We start from the raw sequence: 21,177 nt of genomic DNA on the forward strand, positions 1-21,177 counted from the left end.
GGAGGGGGCTGCCGTGTGGTGGGGAAAGCTTTATGTCCCGTGGGTGCGGCTCATGGTTCCACCATGCATGGCGAGTTACGGCAATGGCGGAGTCGAGTTGACCCGAGCGCAACAATAGAGGAGGCGTGTAAGCTAGACAGGCGGGTCCCACATGCAGGTTCACATCCCCGCCAATAGTTGGTACACATGCCCCACATGTCAGGTTAAGCAGGCGTGCAGTCGCGCGTGAGTGGCCGAAGTAGGTGGGGTCCGCAGGTCAGTGAATAGAACGGGCGCGAGCGCATTGAGTGGTTGACTGCTGGACCCATCACGTCAGCGCATGCGTGAGTGGCGAGTTGGGCCACGCGAATGCTTCTGGTGGGCCGAAATGGGTTCCGAAGCCCAGGTAAGTTCTCCTTTTCTTTTTCTTTTATGTTTTATTTTCTGTTTTATTTTATTCATAGTTATTTGGAATCCAAATTTGAATTTTGAATATGAGTTTCACCATTGAGTCGAGTATACAAATTCAAACTCTAGTGCAGGAATAATTTGTTTTTATTTACTTATTTTTATCCACATAATACTTATTTTCTTCTCTTTTATAAATTCTAGAATTTCTTTTAGATTTTAAATTCCACTTTGGACTTTAATATATTTCTTATCACATTATTATTTTATATTGTCACAATATGCACACAAAAGGAAATCTCAGCATGATGCATGATTTATTTTTTGGTGTCTTTTGTTATTTATTTATTTGTTTAAATGTGATGCTCACATGAAATGATAAATATAGATAACCCATATATGAATACAGAATTATAATTTCTCTTTTTATACTTTTCTTACAAAGTGGGTATTACAAATCCTACCCCCTTAACAAAAATCTCATCCTCGAGATTTAGGAAGGTCTAGGGAAAAGATGGGGAAATTCTATGCGAAGCTCTTCTCTTTCCCAAGTAGCTTCATCTTCTCCATGGTGACAACATTGCACTTTGCACATATTTATCACCTTATTTCTTTTAACCCGAGTCAATGTATCTAGAATCTTGACAGGATACTTCGTGTAAGTCAAATCACCCTGAACACTGAGCTCTTCCATTGGTAACTGTTCCTCAGGGACACGGAGACACGTCTTAAGTTGAGACACATGAAATACATTATGCACATCCGATATATTAGCAGGTAGCTCAAGTTGGTATGCCATCTCCCCAACTCGCCTAAAGATCATGAATGGTCCAATAGAGCGAGGGGACAATTTGCCCTTGACTTTGAATCTCCTCATTCCATGAAGTGGTGACATCTTGAGGTACACATAATCTCCCTCTTCAAATTCCAGTGGTCTCCTTCTATTATCAGCATAGCTCTTTTGCCTGGTTTGAGCTACCCTCAAATTCTCTCGAATTATACGGACTTGTTCTTCCGCCTCTTGAATCAGTTCGGGCCCAAAGAACTGTCTTTGTCCAGTCTGATCCTAGTATAGAGGAGTCCTGCACTTCCTGCCATACAAAGCTTCAAAGGGTGACATCTTCAGACTTGCTTGATAACTATTATTATATGAGAACTCAGCAAAAGGTAGACTTTTATCCCAACTTCCTCCATGCTGAAGGGCACAAGCTCTCAACATGTCTTCTAATACATGATTAGTCCTTTCAGTCTGTCCATCAGTCTGAGGGTGATAAGCCGTACTAAAGTTCAACTTTGTATTCATATTCTTATGAAAACTTCTCCAAAATCTTGAGGTAAACTGTGAACCTCGATCAGACATGATCTTCTTTGGTACTCCATGTAGACACACAATCCGGGCCATATATAATTCTGCAAGTTGAGAGCCTTTATAAGTAGTCTTGATCGTAATGAAATGAGCTACTTTCGTCAATCTATCCACAATCACCCATATAGCATCATATCCTTTCTAGGTTCGAGGCAATCTAGTAATGAAATCCATACCAATCTCTTCCCACTTCCACTCGGGTATCTTCAGTGGGTGCAGTAGTCCAGCTGGCCTCTAGTGTTCAGCCTTAACTCTTTGACACACATCGCACATAGCCATATGTGCAGCTACATCTCTCTTCAATCCATACCACCAGTGTTTCTGCTTCAAATCCTGATACATCTTGGTACTGCCAGGATGAATAGAATAATCCGAGTCATGGGCCTCCTTTAAATTAGTCTCATGAAGGCTTTCAATATCAGGAACACATATCCTGTCCTTGAACCATACGGTGCCTTGCTCATCTTCCGTGAATTCCGGACCTCGACCTTCAGTAATAAGATCCTTAATCTCTTGTATCATAGCATCACAATCTGTCCTTTGCGGATTTCTTGCTCTAAGGTAGGTTCCACATCAATAATAACTCCTTCAGTGTGAGCAACTATCCCCAGGTTAAGTCTCCTGAAATCCTCAACAATCTCATCGGGTAGCTAGGCAACAATAGCTAAATGAACATGCTCCTTTTGACTCAAGGCTTCTACAACAAAGTTCGCCTTGCCCGGGTGATAGTGAATCTCCAAATCATAATCCTTAATAAGCTCCAACCATCGGCGTTGCCTAAGGTTGAGATCCTTCTGAGTGAATATATACTTCAAACTCTTATGATCCGTGTATACTTGGCACTTAGTTCCCATGATGTAATGCCTCCATATCTTAAGTGCGTTCACTACAGCTGCCAGTTCTAAGTCATGAGTGGGGTAGTTCAATTCATGTTTCTGCAACACACGAGACGCGTTGGCAATCACATGTCCTTCTTGCTTGAGCACACATCCAAGCCTTGGCCACATGCAACACAATAAATGTCAAATCCCTTCTGTAGATCTGGCATAACCAACACTGGTGGCGACATCAATCTCTTCTTTAATTGATCAAAGCTATCTTGGCACTTCTCGTCCCACTTAAATTCTCTCCCCTTCTCCAGAAGTGACGTCATAGGCTTCGCAATCTTAGAAAATCCTTCAATAAATCTCTGATAATATCCTGCTAGTCCCAAGAAACTCCGAATCTCCGTAACTGTAGTGGGTACGCTCCACTCCATAATCTCCTTGACTTTAGCATGATCCACTAAAATCCCTCCATTATAAATGATGTGTCCAAGCAAGGGCACCTCGCCAATCCAAAACTCGCATTTATTGTACTTGGCGTAGAGTTGGTTATCTCGTAGCTTCTCTAGCACCAATCTCAGATGTTCCTCATGATCACTATCACTCTTGGAATAAATAAGAAAATTGTCGATGAATACTACGACGAATCTGTCCAAATACTCCATAAACACCTTATGCATCAAATTCATAAAATAAGCCGGTGCATTAGTTAGTCCAAACGACATAACGGTGAACTCATATAATTCATATCGAGTCGAGAAAGCTGTCTTAGGAATATCCGATGGCCTAATCTTCATTTGATGGTATCCTGATCGGAGATCAATCTTTGAGAATACCCTAGCAACTCTCATCTGACCAAATAAATCCTCAATACGGGGTAACGGATACTTGTTCTTCACAGTAACATCATTAAGGGATCTATAGTCCACACACATTCTTTGTGATCCATCCTTCTTCTATATAAATAGAACCAGCACTCCCCAAGGTTAGGAACTCGGACGAATGTATCCAGCCTCTTGTAACTCCGTTAACTGTTTCTTAAGTTCCTTTAACTCTTCTACGGACATCCTGTATGGCCGTCTAGAAATAGGAGCGGTCCCAGGTAAGAGATCAATAACAAACTCAACTTCCCTATCTGGTGGCATTTCTGGTAACTCCTCTGGAAGGACATCTAGAAAATCCCTAACCACACGGATGTTGTCACCAACAAACTCCTCAGCTATAAAGAACATCGCATGTCTGGATGAGGTCGTTACTGCAATTTGAACTTGAAATCTTTCTCCTTTAGGGCTGGTGAGTTCTACAGTACCCCTTAGCATAGTGTATATACTGTCTTTGCCTATCTTAACCATGACATACCAAAGATCACGTCTATAGTGCTATCTTCTAACACTATAGGGGTAGCCCATCTGGGTTAGAAACACATGGTAAGAGAGAAAGGATTGTAGACAAGGCAGGTAATTACGAGCCATGTTACTTTGGGCGGATTTATTAGCTAAGCAGATTAATGTTTTACCTACTAAAGCTAACTCAATATCTTATGGTGGTACATGCTAAGATGTCCATTTATAATATCTCAATCAATCAAAGAAGCAAATCAAGCATTTATCATCAGAACAATCAACCAACATTTTTAAATAGAGAAAATAGTTTTTATTTTTTTCTTAGGCCTCCTATCTCTTAGAAAGGTCATAAATGTAGGATTCCAAGGTGTGGAATCCATCTTGTCTCAGAGTAGAAAAGATAAGAGTAATCAGAGTATGACATCAAAAGGTGAGACAGGATCAAGATAAGGTAAGTATGGAACGAATCAGAGTAAGGTAAGTAGATAAGGGTTATGTCCATTTCTATCTAGGTTTCGTCCTACAGTCAACATTTCCTCTGATACCACTTCTGTCACACCCGGGCTTTAAGGAGCAAAGTCGGGTGCATCTCATACATGCGCCAAGAAGACAACATATATAATAACAGAGTGTATAGAGATAAATGTCACAATAACATCAGAGTATTTATTACATAGCGGAAGTCTTATTACAAAATAAAAGATAAATATAAAGTGAACTAAGGATCATCCTTGGCGCAAAAGTCGACTGGGGAAACGCCACCTAGATTAGATCGAACTCCTCGCTTTGTGGCTCCTCCTGAACCACCTATTCTTCTTCTGTGGGGGGGTGTGAGACAGCAAGCGTGAGCTCACATATGATCATTGCTCAACAAGTTGTGGGGAAGCCAGTGGGCATGAACTCACCAAAGGTGGGAGTTCATGTGATTTGTAAGGCTAATAAAAAACAGGGGTTAAAGCTGAGCATTGCTTTTAATCAATTTATCAAAATTTTATTAGCAGTTACTAAATGTAAGTAATTACCAAATCTTAATAAAAGTAATAGAAAAAAATTAATAATAATCCCATGCAAATACATATGACAAATTAAATTTAAGTTTCATAAATTAATCATGCGAGAGTCCTGAGCTGCTCATGACCGCGAGCACGGCTAGTATACCACTGCATAGGTTGTACCTTGTACCCACAAGTCATGTGACCCATCTGCCAAGGGATCGCGACTTCCATACACCTCTACCAAGGAAGCGAGGCAGGGCAACACTACGAGGCCTTTACAAAGTTCCACTAGCTTCCAAAAACTCGCTACAGTTTATGGGAAGAGCACTTGCAAGAATCCCCCGTCTGACCGCCATCACAGCAAAATCAACCCGAGAACCTCCTTGCATGCAACTCCCCTACTGCCCTTGCCCCTTTCGGGTAAGGTAGTCTTCCACTAGCTTTCCTAATTAGTCAGCCAAGGGCGTCCCATTAAACCCTTGTGCTGGCACGTGTTTCTCAATTTAAGCTCCATGTTCCAATTAACATTAGTGATCTTGACGTGAACATAAATAAAATAACAGAATAACTGGAACATAGATATAATGAAATATTATCCCAAAACCATGTAAAGCAATAGCAAAACTACCCAAATGATTCAGGGATAACAAGGTAAAGAGATAAACAATCTAGGGTGACCTATCGGGTCCCATCAAAATTAAACCTATGCATGAATAAGTGATATTAAAGAACATTATTGGGTAAAAAGTGGTCAAGGGCACAACTTGCCTTCAATGAGCTCCTGCTGAGCTACTTCTATCTGCTGGTCACCAGGATCCTTAGTCACAGGCTCTTCTACTCACCACAATACAAACAAGCACAATATATAGAGGAAATTAACATCATACCAAACATGTAAACAAAATACATAATAATAATCTACACATTAAAATAAAATTCTAGGAACAGGATTCATAATTTTTGGAGTTATAGATTTTAAGATATGAATTTCCAAAGGTTTTATATGTTTAAAATAGGATTAAGTGAGAAATAAATTTTCTTACTGTTTTCATGCAAAAACAGAGACCCTAGGTGATAGAGAATAATATTACAAAATTTAGAAACTAGAATGGGTTAATTTGGACTAAAAATGGATTTTCTATGATTTAATCAAGTTCTAGCAAAAAAATTTATTAAAAATCTATTTTTCCAATTCAATTATTTAATTTAAAACAGCTCTGGACCGGGCCTCAATTAAATAGAAACACAGGGGCTGGCGCGTAAAATAACACAGACTCAGGAAACAGTATAGGTGAATGGCGGGTTGTATTTCAAAGAAACCTAGGGTTTCTTATGCTAAAGTGCAGGGCGAAGGGGCATGGAGCACCAGGAACCGTCCGATTAGACCTCAGCCGCCAGGATTAGATGCGACTACAACCGAATAGGTATGGCCCGGCAGTCGTCAGATCCAAATATTGTGGCCCAGATTTTATAAGCTCCGATCCAACACGTGCCGCCCGATCCCGATCCAACGACCCTCGATCAATCACCCAAGAGGCTATCCCCGCTCTAATATCAACCGCCCAAAGGGGATCGAACGGTGACCACCCGTCTTCTACCCCCGGCCACCAACCCGCGGCAGCACCGGATCTCCACGATGGAGCGATCTCCGGCGAATCGCAAACCGGCATTCCACTGGCCTAAAACCCAATTCCTTTAACCTACACGACGTGGAATACCAAAGCAAATTCGAAGGCAAGGTTCTCACCCACAATGCTGACGAAGGTGGAGCAGCCCGCGACGACGTGCGGCACGGCGTGTTCCTCGCCGCCCGATGAGAAATTACTAATGCCGCGAAGACGCAGGGCCTGCCTAGATGCCACGATTGGCTTCCTCGGACTCAAGCGCGCGTCGTCGGCCACACATCGAGGCTAAAACTTTAGCGCGAATGAGGGTTCACTGGCGGCGGCTTACAGTTGTGTCACCACAGGTACTGGTGCGAGCGAAAACCCTGGGTCTGGGTACCAACTAGCTGAGTCAAGAAGCTAACGGTGACTGGGCGAGGAGGGGGCTGCCATGTGGTGGGGAAAGCTTTATGTCCCATGGGTGCGGCTCATGGTTCCACCATGCACGACGAGTTGCGGCAATGGTGGAGTCGAGTTGACCCGAGCACAACAATAGCGGAGGCGGGTATGTCAGACAGGCGGGTCCCACACGCATGTTCACATCCCCACCAGTAGCTGGTACACATGCCCCACATGTAAGGTTAAGTAGGCGTGCAGTCGCGCGTGAGTGGCCGAAGTAGGTGGGGTCCGCAGGTTAGTGAATAGAACGGGCGCGAGCGCATTGAGTGGCTGAATGCTGGACCCATCATGTCGGCGCGTGCGCGAGTGGCGAGTTGGGCCACGCGGATGCTTCTGGTGGGCCGAAATGGGTTCCGAAGCCTAGGTAAGATCTCCTTTTCTTTTTCTTTAATGTTTTATTTTATTCATAATTATTTGGAATCCAAATTTGAATTTTGAATATGAGTTTCACCATTGAGTCAAGTATAAAAATTGAAACTCTAGTGTAGGAATAATATATTTTTATTTACTTATTTTTATCCACATAATACTTATTTTCTTCTCTTTTCTAAATTCTAGAATTTCTTTTAGATTTTAAATTCCACTTTGGACTTTAATATATTTCTTGTCACATTATTATTTTATATTATCACAATATGCACACAAAAGGAAATCTCAGCATGATGCATGATTTATTTTTGGGTGTCATTTGTTATTTATTTATTTGTTTAAATGTGATGCTCACATGAAATGATAAATATAGATAACCCATACATGTATACAAAATTATAATTTCTCTTTTTATACTTTTCTTACAAAGTGGGTATTACATGCGTGGTCGGCGAGCTTGGTCCACGGAGCTCCGGCGACGGCGTACGATGGCACGGGCGCGTTCTATGGCGAGAGCAAGGAGAGCGAGAGAGAGATGGCGAGTTCGGGGAGGGAGAGAGGGAGGGAGTGGCGAGTTCGGGGCGGTCTATGGCGAAAACAGGGGGGAGAAGAAGGGGCGGCGACGGTTTCGGCTCCTTAGCCGAACGGACGCGGCAAGGGACGGGGCGCGACGGCGGGCCCACAGGCATGGTGCAGGGCGCCCGGCCCTGGCGACTGCGGCTGGGGAGGGGTAAAGGGGGAGGAGGAAGAAGGGGGCCCGGTGGGGCTGTGATATCCTGGCCCCTGGGATGGTGATTTCCTGGCCCAAGGCTTAATAGAATTAATAGTGTAATCATACCAACAAGGTGCATCTTCTTTTTCGGAAGCCTATCTCGAAAGAACCTCCAAGTTAAGCGTGCTTGGCTTGGAGTAATTTGGGATGGGTGACCGACCGGGAAGTTTTCTCGAGTGCGCATGAGTGAGGACAAAGTGCACAAAAGACTCATGTTGGTCTGTGGGGACAATATATGATCCTAGAGAGCTGCCAGGAGTAAGTACCGCCGGTCCAGGGATTGGACGGGGTGTTACAAGTGGTATCAGAGCCGACTCTCGAGGTTTCACGGGCGTGTGTGGGCTAGGGGGTTCGGGTATATGGCGCATGGCGCATGTGGGCCCGGAGTGGTCACATGGCATGGCATATGACGACACTAGACACACAGACGTGGCTAAGAGGGGTGGTCCTGGATTGGGGTTGACCGACGAGGACGTCGGTCTTCTAAGGGGGGTGGATTCTGATATCTTGGCCCCTGGGATGGTGATTTCCTGGCCCAAGGCTTAATAGAATTAATAGTGTAATCATACCAACAAGGTGCATCTTCTTTTTCAGAAGCCTGTCTCGAAAGAACCTCCAAGTTAAGCGTGCTTGGCTTGGAGTAATTTGGGATTGGGTGACCGACCGGGAAGTTTTCTCGGGTGCGCATGAGTGAGGACAAAGTGCGCACAAAAGACTCGTGTTGGTCTGTGGGGACAATATATGATCCTAGAGAGCTGCCAGGAGTAAGTACCGCCAGTCCAGGGATTGGACGGGGTGTTACATATATGGAGTATAAACTATGATAAACTGTCATGTGTGAACTGCATCATGGGAAAATTGGGCTGTGATGGATTTTTCTGCAGGTACACTAACCTCGAAAACGTATGTGTAGCTGACGACTAGCAAAATACCGTGAGAGTCGTAAGTATGCCACCGATATAGAACGTTATTGCCACAGTAAGTTGGCAAACTCGTGAGGACGTATAAGACGAGCATGCATCCTGATTGTTGCATCTTGTTTGTCACCTATACATCCAAAATGCTTTTCTTATCTTTATTCCAGTAAATCGTGATTGTGGATAATGTGGTGTAATGCTATAGTATGGACTTTAGTGAAATAGTTGTCCTCCATTCTTTAGGTAACCTGTTAAGGTCTTATATGGTGTTTGCTCTTGTGCTTGATGTGTCGATAGAAGGTTGGTGACTTGTTTGCCTAAACTCAAAACTAGGCTATGTTCTTATTTAGTGAGCCATGACCCAAAAGTCAAGTTTTCCGTTATCACTCCATGACCAAACACATAAAAATAAATGCCTAGATAATTTCTTTGTTGGACCTAAAGTGTACCCGGACTTGAAACAAGAATCTCGAGTCATGTCTCCATCCTAAACCATATCCTTATTCAGTTGGTGCAAGCTGATGTACCTTATTCAATTCGCCTGTTCTTAAGGATCGCCATGTTGCTTTATCAACCTAACCCAGAAAAGACATGTTCGAGTATTTTCTTGAATTTGATGCCTTTGGTTTCCCCATATCTATCAAAGGCATACCAACTTAATTTGATGATTGTTTTCCCTCCGTATCTAATCAGATACTAATCCTTGACCTTGTAAAGTTGTAATCTCTATGATGGACATAGAAATATGCTTGGGGCTGAATTAATAGTCTCCCATCATGCTCCCTTCATCAACCAATTTAGGTTATGGCCACGCCTTGTTCATTTCATTGGGCCATAATCTCTTTGACTCTCTACTTGTAACCTTTCTTACAGGTGGAGTAACTCTTTGTAAATTGTCATCCTTGATCAGTTTATTGGTGTCACGCGAGATTTCTTATTGGTTATGTCTGGTATTGGTGTTATGACTAAAATTGATGATACTGTGACCAAACCGGGGACCTTCTGTGTGTGCGCACACATGGTTGTGCTGCTCGGTACACGCTAGTATCATAGTTAGTAGTCATAATCCATTAGGAGATTATATCAATATGTTATCTCTGCACAACTTGTTCTTACCACGTGAGATTCATTATTGGTGCTAGTTTTGTAATGGTGTCATGGTTAAGGACTTATGGTACCGCGGCGAAACTAAGGGCCTCCTGTGAATGCGCACATAGGATTTTGCTGCTTGGCGCGTGCCGGTACCGAAGTCTCTAGTCATGATCCATTATGGAATTACCCTGGCGTGTGATCTTCCGTGGACCCCTTCCTTGAAACGATTTTGGTGTTGTTTGTCGAGGTGATCAAGCAACATCTGTCATCTCCATTGGATCAAAAGGGCATACCACTTTCATGTGTGGTCTTATTTCTTTTGATCTTGGTAGTGACTACTCATACAAGTTCCCTTTACGTCTTTTGGGTAAAGGTGAAGCCTTGGAGCTTTTTAGTGTTGAAAAACAACTAATTAGCTCTCAAAATAGAGATTTGGCTTTCCCTGCTGCTGAGATGCAGGAGTTTGTTCATTCGCTCTTTTATTTAATCCATGTATTCCCTAACCTAGTAGATGATTTACCTGGCATGCAGAAATGAATGAACAACCTGACCAAATGGATTTCTATCCAAGTGCATGATCTCCTGTTAACCAAAGTGAACTCTCAACCCTTGGCTTACCAATGGTACTGAGACGACCTGCTCAATGTCAGAAGTAGTTCAACAAGTTGGTTTTACTAACTTATACTGCTTTATGAACAAAGGTTGAGTTTAGAGATTGATTTGTCGAGTTGTCTAAACTCACTCTGGTTTAACCCACCATGAAGAAAAGCACTTACAAGATCAAGTTAAAATCGACTGATAACCACCTAATCATCGCTCTAGTCACGCCTTGATCGCCCCACGTGTGCTTTACCAGCATGTGTGATCAGGTCGAGTCATGCTTAGTGCTCAAAAAAGTGGATTGATTGTGAAGCCAACATTTGTTGATAATCTTCACTAATGTTTCCTCGAGTCTCCATTAGCATCATTGGACTTTGATTTTCTGGCTAACACGAGTTAATTGTGATGTTATTCGACATTCACACCCGTCTCGTGTGCTATAAACTTATCGTGACCACTTGTTGGTAAACCTCCTTCTGTGTGTTACCCAAGAGGTTGCATCTGGTTCTGTTTTGGTAAAATAACGTATTTGCCACTCGCTCAATAGACTCAGATAGTACAGTGTCATTAGAAAAAGCAAACTGCACACATGGAACCTTATGTGTTCTTCTGGCAGACAGCGTCTCTATTGGTGGATATCTCTGAATTAGTTTAAGGCGATACATGTTATGTCCACTAGAGAAACAACATTATGAGACACTCGCCTTTGTTTGGAACTGCCTTTGTTGTCACTGATATAGACAGGGTTACATGCTTCTCTACTCTTAGAAGTCTTTCGTTCCGAATCTCGAGACGAGATTCTTTTAAGGGGGGTTGTAACACCCCTGATGTTTACTCATATTAAACTGTGCTTATGGACTCAAGCATGGAATATCGACAATAATAACAGTCCCTATGTTATAATATTCACCTATCAAAATTTCGATATCTGTTTCGTCCCTGTCTATCCGACATGTTCTAACAGCTTCGCGAGGTTTATTTAAAAATTAGCGAGTCCATGATTATTTAAAATTCATCAATTGCGCAATACGAATTTAGAAACTTAGTTCAGTCCTCCGATTTTGTCCGAAACGAGATTTATTAGAAGTCTACGACTAAAGTTTTTGGGTGTAAAATAATTTAGTCCCCTTTCGTCAACCGTGGCATCGCGTCTAAGGATTTTTAATTGGATTGTTTCTCCAGTAATTTATCCAAGACAGAGAAGTTTAAGGTTCGGTTAACAGATAAATTTATCGAATCTCAGTTTTATCAAGAGTATTCTCCTATATCATAGCCAATGTCGTCTTAATTCGACTAAATAAATCGTCGACTGATATATCGAATCTGATATCGTCTGGTTTAATCCGTCTACATCTCCCTCTGTGACGATGCTGACATCGTCTCTAAAGTGATTCCGATTGCGATGCACGCTACCTACACTGAGCCCGGTAGCCGTATTCCATCGACGGTAAGGACCAGTTGTTCGTGCTTTGTTTGTTTCCTCTGTGACGATGCTGTCATCGTCTCTGAAGTGATTCCGATTGCGATGCCGCGTTCGGCTCGCGTAGTTCAAAATTTATTTATTTCATAAAGTGTCAAGCCTGGTGCCAGTTTAAAATTAATCGATTAAGGCGGATTTAGAAGCTTAACTCGGCCTTGTAATTTTGCCTCAAATAAATTTATTTAGAGTTCAACAACGTAAGTTAATCTAGTGAAATTACTTGGAACATATTTTACTACTATTTAATCTGGTCTCTTTTTGAAGCTCTCATTCACCAATACTCCCTGTATAAAGATTTTTTTTTATCACAAGAGCTTATTACGTCGGCCTCCTAGGATATTCTTATTTCTTAACGCACTCTTTTTTTCCAAGAAATATCCAACCACCGCTCATCCGCTGATATCTCTCGCTCATCCGCTGATCTCTCTCCCTCACGTTTTCTCTGGTGCTTTCCTGTAGCCAGTTCTTTATCCTCATCCACTCACACCACCGCGCATGGCCATTGGCCTTATCTTCAGCCACGCGATATTTCTTTTGCTCAGTGTTGTCTCTGTTCTTCCCCCACATCGGCATCCTACCCAGGCTGAGCTTGGCCCCTGCGCCCTCCCATCTCCCTCAGCTCATCCATCTCCATGCTCAGTCTGTGCTCTTTTGTCGTCGTGGTCGCCTGGGTCGTCTCATCGCCCTGCGTCGTCGACCTCGCTCTGGCAGTCAGGCTCCTGTGTTGTAACATGGCTGTCGTCGCCTACCTCCCTGTGCCCTGCTCCTACTTCGTGGTCGTGTCGTGTGCCAGGGCTATCCGCAGCTTGCCTGCACCAAGTCCGGGCATGTCCATCGCCGTTCCTCGTGCAGCTCGCTGCCGGCTACTGTCAACCTCGCCCATGGTCGTCAATCCGCCCATGTCCGGTGCCTGCCCTCCACGCCGGTCATCCTTGCCATGAACCCCTCCATGCTCGGCCTCAACATCAGTCGCACCATCATCTGCAATAGAGCAGATGAGCCCCTCCACCAATGCCCTCGCTTACAACTCCATGGCCTCGCCTGATACAAAGTCGTCGCTTTCCCTGGACAGCGGCGTTGCCGGGCACCATGTTGCTCATTTCGGCCATGTTCCTCTTCGGGCTCAGCAGCTAAGCGTCCTGTCTGACCCTAGCACCTTGCACCGTCCTCGCCGTCAATTCCTCAGTGACGCCTTGGCTCCTGCAGCCGCGTCCGTGACGTGCTCGTCATCCCCAGCGACTCGTTTCCTGCTGCACGCTACACTGAGCCCGGTAGCCGTATTCCATCAGCTTATTAGATAATTAAGGGTGTATTTTTTGTGTATGATTGAGGAGGAGAGAAATCACCGGAATGTGTGGAGAAGAAGCGTAGTCTAATACGACACCCGCCAAGTGCTCGACAAAATGTCTAAACTTGGAATCGTCGCTGTTTCTGTAGATTTCGGGTCGAGTTTAATTATGGTGAGTTCATTCGTTATTTCCGTCAACTAAATAAATGGTAGGATTAAATAGAAAAATCGATTGCGATGATTCTCTTGTCTATTACTTGATGTGGAGATTAAAGTTGAATTTTAGGTTTATGCGATAAGTATATTGGTAGATATATATGTTGTGTGATGTTTTATTAGTTGGGATATTATAAAGGTTAATTCAGAAGCCTGGTTTAAATAATTAGTTAAGTTGCTTCTGTTCATAGTTCGAGTTTGGCATCCCAAAATAATGAGTTTAAGTAATTCGTGTTTCAGTGTTACGCTTTAGTCAAAGAGGTGAAACTCATATGGTCTATTGTTTTCCTAATAAATGAGCTAGGTCCTTTTTAATTTTTAAACAGAAAACATGTGGTGTATATGCTCGTTAATTGTAAAATAGTAGCTCTAGTGTTCCAATGGGTTTGGAATGTTTATTAGTAAATTAATTGTATGTTGATTGATGTCTAGTCTAGATTTCCCGATTTTGGTGCATGTCTCACTGAGTTAATGAATTAATACGTTAAAGCATAATAAGTAGTTTTAGTTTCAATCAACATTAGCAAAGTGTAGTTATATGATCAAAGGAACGAAGTTGATGGTCTATTACTACTCTCCACTAATTGCACTGTTAATCCTGCATATTACTAAACAACCAACGTCTATATAATTGTAAGATAAGTATCTATTAAGTAGGTCATCGTCTCTAGTGTGTTTTCTTTGATGTGTACTAATTGTAGAACACGTTGAATGATTATTTCATTTAGCCCAAGTCTATCTATAGTCTTTAGAAACCATAGCGGATGCGGATGCACTTAACCAGTCCTGATGTTAGAAGAGTTAATAAAAAGTTAGGAACCAAAAAAATGCTTTCACACATGGATGTTAATCATAATATCTTGTGATGTTAGTTTGATTTATATCTGGTTATGTTGGAGGAGCATGATTGTCGTAAGTAACAATATATCGATAGTTAGTGTTTGTAATGCCTCGCCATTAAGTGTTTTATTTCTTTTTTTGCATAGCATCGTAATCTCTTGTGTTATTCTTCCTTATGTTCATACATGTGCATTATGCATATCATTTAGGTACGTTAATTGATCACGTGATGCGAAGGACAAAATTTAAGTTGACCCCATGATGTTGTAAAGCGTGAGCTACTCCACAAGGTGATGCTAATGGACGAACCTAAAGATGGACAGACGAAGCAAGTACTGGAACAAAGGCTGAGCGTCAAGTGATCGACGTCTAACAAACACTAACCTAGTGTTTCTTCCAGGCAAGCCCCGGTGCATTTGCCCCTTCCTTGTGTTTTAAATGCTTTTTCACCTTATCTGATGCATTAGGTGATAGGAGTTGTGTGATAAACAATTGATGCATTACCATTCCTTGGAAACTCCTTAATCCTGGTTTTATAAAAAGAACTGATAATGCTTAGCCCTGCTTAGAAACTGAAAAATCATTTGTTTTCAAAAAGAATGATTGTGGAACATTGGTTATGGGCCTTTTGTTTCAAAAATCAAAGCAAACTTATGGTGATGATTCCACTTCGGCCAGAGTGGGTTCATCATTTGGAAAAGAGTACCCCTGTCGGGTACCAAAAATGGGAAAATGGTTTGAATACATCTAGACCAGACGCTGAGCGGACGTGGTCGCCCGTCTGTGTCGATTAAGGACCATTCGATGTAGGCCTGTTGTGGTGGAGACCTTGCAACTAGCCACATGCTCCGGTAAGCCTGAACCCGGCTATTCCATATGTGAAAAGACAACCGCGCACTGGGCGTGGGAGATGGTGGGAGTAGCGTGTACCCTCCTGGCTAGAGGCTGGATGGAGGAGTACTGTGCTCCCGGGTAGCGCGGACCGGTTCACGTTGTGGAGGATCTGTGGGAACGGTTGACATATGCAAGGATTAAGTGCTACATACGTCGTGTGGTTAGGGATCCCGAGCTGGGTATAATCGGTTCGAATCGTCGTTGCTCCTCGCTCATGGAGACTCTACCCTCTGACCACTCATCGTAGTTGACAAGTGAAATATGAATTGGCTAAAAGAAAGCTAGACCAGGACAAGTGGATGCTCTAGATTAGGCAAATCTAGATTCAGGAAAAAATACTAAACTTGTGAAGTAAAATTTTGGCATAAGGATTTACTACTAGTAAGCTCTTCTGCAAAACAGAGTCTTTGATTCTTGATAAGCCATACCTTGAATCTCTCTAGCTAGCATACCCTTGAGAGTCTTTTCTTTAGTCGTGTAAGTCTTGCTGAGTAATTCCATACTCAGGGTTTTATTCCCTGTTGTTTTTCAGGTTATAGTTTTGTGCTGCTGTTGATGGTGTTAAGTGCCGGTGGGCTCGGCCTTCTTATAAGTCTAAGTAATTATTCTATACTTCTTATTGAGGATGGTCACATGAGCTAGCATATATTTCAAACTTACAAATAATTTATAACATCTCAAAGTTATTCCTTTGAACCACTTTTGTAATCACTCCGATAAATACAATGTAAACTTGTTGTAACTTGTAAAATTTGGTAATAAGATTTTTCCGCTGCAAAATGTTGGTGTGTGATTTGTGTTTACTTAATCTTGCGATCCTGGTTGTAAGTGGTTTATCCGGGGTCCTTGGGACACTCGGACGGATCCTGTTAAGTTATATGGTGCACATGCATAGCTGTCTGAGGTCTTTGAGACAAGGACAGGTGCATGTGGGCCCAATAACTTGGGAGGTTCTGCCACAACTTGTCAACATAATTGTTCCTTTGGCACATTGTATCACTCCATCACAACTTTTCAACTAGTCACATCCAAGAATCACATCAATACCATTGGATCCTAGGACCACTAGGTTGACTAGAAAATCTATTCATTGAATCTTGAGATTAACATGGAGGCATGAGTGTGTGACCTTCATATCACCTCCCGGTGAACTAATGGTATGTTATGTTTTTTCATGATTGACTCATTTAAAAATGAATGAGATGCTCCAGAGTCAAATAAAACTGAAGCAAGTATGTAGTTAAAAAGAAACATACCATACAACACGTCGGCATCAAAGGAACTGATTCCGTTGTCACGTGATTAACCCTTCCACTATTCTGGTTCTGCGACATTTTGTTCTGCGCAGATCCACGAGCGGGTGTGTTCTGGTCATTTCTTTGACTGCTGTTCTTCTAAGGTGTCTGTTGGTTGCGCCTTGGGCAGTTCTTAGCATAGTGGCCAAGTTCGCTGCACTTGAAACAACCATTGGGTTGGACTGGTGCGTTGTTGTTGATTTTGACCTGTGTGTTCACAGTGCCACCTTAACGAGTCTGTGAATTACCACCAGACCTTTGGTTGGTCTGAGAGTTGTTTTTCTGCTGGTTCTGAGTTTGATTGCTTCTTTGACCTTGTTGTCCAGAGCGTTGCATTTGATAGTTGTTTCCACCCTGATTTCCAGAGCGAAACTGAGAACCCTACGAGTTGTTGTGGAGTGTATTTCTGCTACACTATCCTTGACACTTCCTTTTATGATCAGATAATTCTCTTCTTTTGCTCTCAAAGACAATTGCCTTGTTAAGTAGAGTCTAGAAGTTGGGGAAGGTATGACTTTGTAGCTGATAGTTTAGCGGTCCAATCAACCCTTCCAAGAAACGCTCTTGGCGCTTCTCATCAGTGTCCACTTCTTCCGGTGCTTATCGAGAAAGTTGGGTGAAATGATCCCGATACTCACTAACGGTCATATTCCCTTGAGTGAGGGAAAGGAACTCCTTCTTCTTGAGTTTCATAATTCCTGAGGGAATATGATGAGCACGGAAGTTCACTTGGAACTCCTGCCAGGTTATAGTATCTGCGTTGGCGTGTGCCGCTGTGAAGGCATCCCACCAGTCGGACGCGAAGCCTTCAAGTCTTCCGGAAGCATATAAGACCTTCTCCCGGTCGTTACACTAGGTGATGTCTAACTTCTTCCCAATGACCTTTAGCCAGTTATCAGCATCCAAAGGATCGACCGCATGAGAGAAAGCAGGCGGGTGATGGCTCATAAAATCCCGATGCTTGTCTCTAGCCTGAGGTACATTCTATTGTTGCTGCTGGTTCTGTTGGTTCTGCTAGTTTCGCTGAATCTGTTGCACAGACGCAGTGAGTCCCTACAAAAGCTACATTTGAGCTGCGATAAACTGCTCCATATTGGGGTTCGGTGGTGGTGGTAACTACTGACCACGCTGGTTCCTGTTGTTGTTGTTCCTGCGACCTGAGCGAACGTTCACCATCTGGTTGATTTGAAAGTGAAATTCTTAGAGGAGTGAGGAGTAAGAAAGATTCTATAGGGGAATAGCTTATTATTAAAGTTAAGTTTGTTTTCTATATGCTGTTATGGCCATCATTCCATAAGACCATTGCACTCAATCAAAAATCCAATTCAAAATTGCAACCAACACCATCACATGGTTGTTATTATTATAAGCATAAATTATAAAAGAGTGTTCATCGTCTGGCGCGAAAGCTATCTTCTTACAATTATAACTAAAAAAATTTAAAGCAGCCTGGTGATGGATCCAGGCTCCCCATAGCGAATCCTCTTGCGAGGAGGGGACAACGTCATGGTGGGGACTTGGGCTTCAGGGGGAACTAGTCCTTGAATTTGAGCTTTCAGGGCTGCAATCCTGGCATGGGCATCCTCCAACTCCAAGTGCACCCTAGAGAGATCCAGGGTGGCACTGTCCATGTCGGTGTTAAGACCTGCCACTACACCAGCTAGGGTGTTGAGGCTATCTTCTCTAGCTCGACCTGGAATGATGCTGGTTTGGCTCCCTCCACTAAGACGCAGAGGAAGATGCATGTACTTCGTGTCATGCAGTTGCTGCCGGTAGGTGTGGCTGAGATACCACAGAGTCTGCCTAGCAGCATCGCTGACCGAAGCAGCGTAGGTTGGATAGCGGTGTCAGGGACTCATGAGTTGATAGAGTCCTGAACCCCCTATCCCCTACATCCATCACCCTGACGTGAATGCGAGTCATGTAGTAGCATGCTCGGGGAGGCTCGCACACTCGCCTTGTCTCATACAAGGATAGGACGTAGGTTCCCAATGCATGCGGCACATCTTGCAGCAGGTTGGGGAAGTGCCCTGTCTCGAACATTGATGCATAATGTGTGGTGACAGGCCTAAACCCCATGAAGTAGTCCTGCTGAACACCGTTGGCTTCTTCGTTGACATTCTCCTTGTCATCCTCGTCGTCGTCATCTTCATCATCGTCCCAGAGTCGTCCAGGCTGATGATCTAGCTGCGAAGGCCAGTGACTCTACCAACGGGGTAGGAATACGCAGAAGTTCCTCCGAGCTATCCTCCAAGATGACTCCACGCTCCACTCGAATGTGAGGGAGATCCACTGAAATTTCCTCAACTACCACTGGGTAGACAGGAACTTGCCGTGGCGGATGGGCGTAGTTGTTATTGACTCGGGTGGTTTGAAGTGTGCGAGCCATCTACAAGAGAAATTGTCAATTCAGTTGAATTTTTTTAAAGAGGTAAGACTAATAAAATAAATTTATAAGAGCGAAATTAGCAAGTTTTGAACAAACTAGGCTTTCAATTTCTAACTAGTCTAACGACCTAGGGTCAGCATAGCTTTGATGTGACAGAACCTCCCAAGTCATTAGGCCCACCTACAGTTGTCCTTGTCCAACTGACTTTAGACAACCTTGCAGGTGCACCTGATCACTTGACAAGTTTGGTATCTGAATTCCTTGCCTTTCCCAAGAGCGTTTCACCCGTCGCGCAGACATTACAATACATCGGAGATACGAAAGTGTGGAAGCAGTTACAATAACTTACTTTTATTGAAAAGTAAGACAGAGTTATATAGTTACAGACCAGAACATAATATATGAGTGCTAAGCATTATTATTACAAACCATGGGAGGCAAAAACTCCTCCCGAAAAAGCAGTAAATTTTTTTTAACGGAGGGCCTTCCTACCCGCAGCTTTAGTCTTGGTTCTGTTCTTTGGGTACCACCTTTGAACAGAAGCAACAAAAGTTTGCTGCTTGTTCACCTAAAACAACATGGGACAAAGCCCTGAGTACGAAGTGTACTTTCGCAAGACTTACCCGACGAATTAAAAGACTCTCAAGGATATGCTGGCTTTAAGGGAGTCAAGGTAAGGCTTATCAATAATCAATGACTCTGTTTGCAGAAATGCTTACTAATAGTGGATCCTTAAAAATCCAATTTTAATTGTCTGGTTAAGTAAGATTACCTGCATCTAGAGTTCTCTTTACCCTAGTTTCTACGTATAGGGCAGTGACCACGTCTTCATATCCGCGAAGTTACGGCGATCTGAATCGATTATACTCAGCTGAGGATCTCTAATCACAAGACATATGTAGCACTTAACCCTTGCATATGTCAACTCGCCACCGGGGTTCTTAAGACCAAATCAGGTTCACGCTAACCGATAGCACAGATACACCACCGTCCAGCCTCTTGCCACGGAGGGTACACGCTACTCTCGCCAACTCTCCACTCCCATTGCGTGTTATCTTATTCTGGTATTAGTCTGCCCGAGGCAAAGCTTACCCATGATGAGGCATGTGACCAGTTAAAGGGTCCTCGGTCAGCAAGCCTACATCGGCACGATCCTTAATCGACTTAGAAAGAGACACTACACCGAGACCCTCTTCTCGTGCAAGTCACCCACCCGGTCTCAGCTTAACCATTTCAAACCCAAAGTTTGGTACCTTGCAGATGTACATCTTTTCCAATGTTGAACCCATCATGGCCATGATGGATCCACCATCCAGTTTTGTTTTTGAAAAAAAACATCCCACGCACTTTGCAACATCATCTTTTGTGAAAACAAAACATTTTGTTTTGCTAGAGCAGGGCTAAGCATAAGAAAAACCTTTTGTAAAACAGGGATTTAAGGAGAATTATTCAAATCCAAGGAAGGAAATGCAGGAATTGGTTTAGCACACAACTCCTATCACCTAATGCATCAAGCAAGTGAGAAAGATTTTAAAAGGAACAAGGAGGTGGCAAATGCACCGGGGCTTGCCTTGTGTTACTGGTGAATCAGGCTCTGTTCCGCAGATATCAAAATATAAACAGTTGCCTGCCTGATGTTCTTCAGGTGGTGGTGGTGATGAAGTCCTTGTCTCTTCATCCTCAACTTCCTCTTCGTTTTCTAAATATAGCCAAGTATAATAATGAATGCTCATGTAATGCTCATGAAGATGCAAAGATAATAGAAGTTTATTATCTAAGGTCTTGAATACAACTTTCCTTCACGGATCTTCGAGAACTTAGGGTTTTCGGAGTCAATAGTGAAGTTCAAAGGGCAGGGGGTAGGGTTTTGGGTTCTAAGTATCAAACATGGTCCAAATCATACCCAACTTTACCCAAGGCCTCTAAATATTATTTAGAGTTTATGCTAAAAGTTTAGTGAATTTTGGATTTATTATTTATTCTCTAAAAATCCAGAAGCATGGTTTTTGGCTGTTTTAAATACTCTATAATTTTCTATTTGGACTAA

General features: G+C 43.0%; 1 long non-coding RNA gene across 1 annotated transcript; it reads left to right on the plus strand.

The window, feature by feature from the left end:
* Window positions 1-12,672: 12,672 nt before the first annotated feature.
* LOC103650242 (uncharacterized) lies at window positions 12,673-15,069 on the plus strand. The gene is made up of 2 exons (XR_564010.2): window positions 12,673-13,668; window positions 14,762-15,069. It is a non-coding gene; the product is annotated as an uncharacterized lncRNA (long non-coding RNA).
* The last annotated feature ends 6,108 nt before the right edge of the window (window positions 15,070-21,177 follow it).

The sequence above is a fragment of the Zea mays genome, chromosome 3 (assembly GCF_902167145.1).
Source record: "Zea mays cultivar B73 chromosome 3, Zm-B73-REFERENCE-NAM-5.0, whole genome shotgun sequence".
Taxonomy (NCBI): domain Eukaryota; kingdom Viridiplantae; phylum Streptophyta; class Magnoliopsida; order Poales; family Poaceae; genus Zea; species Zea mays.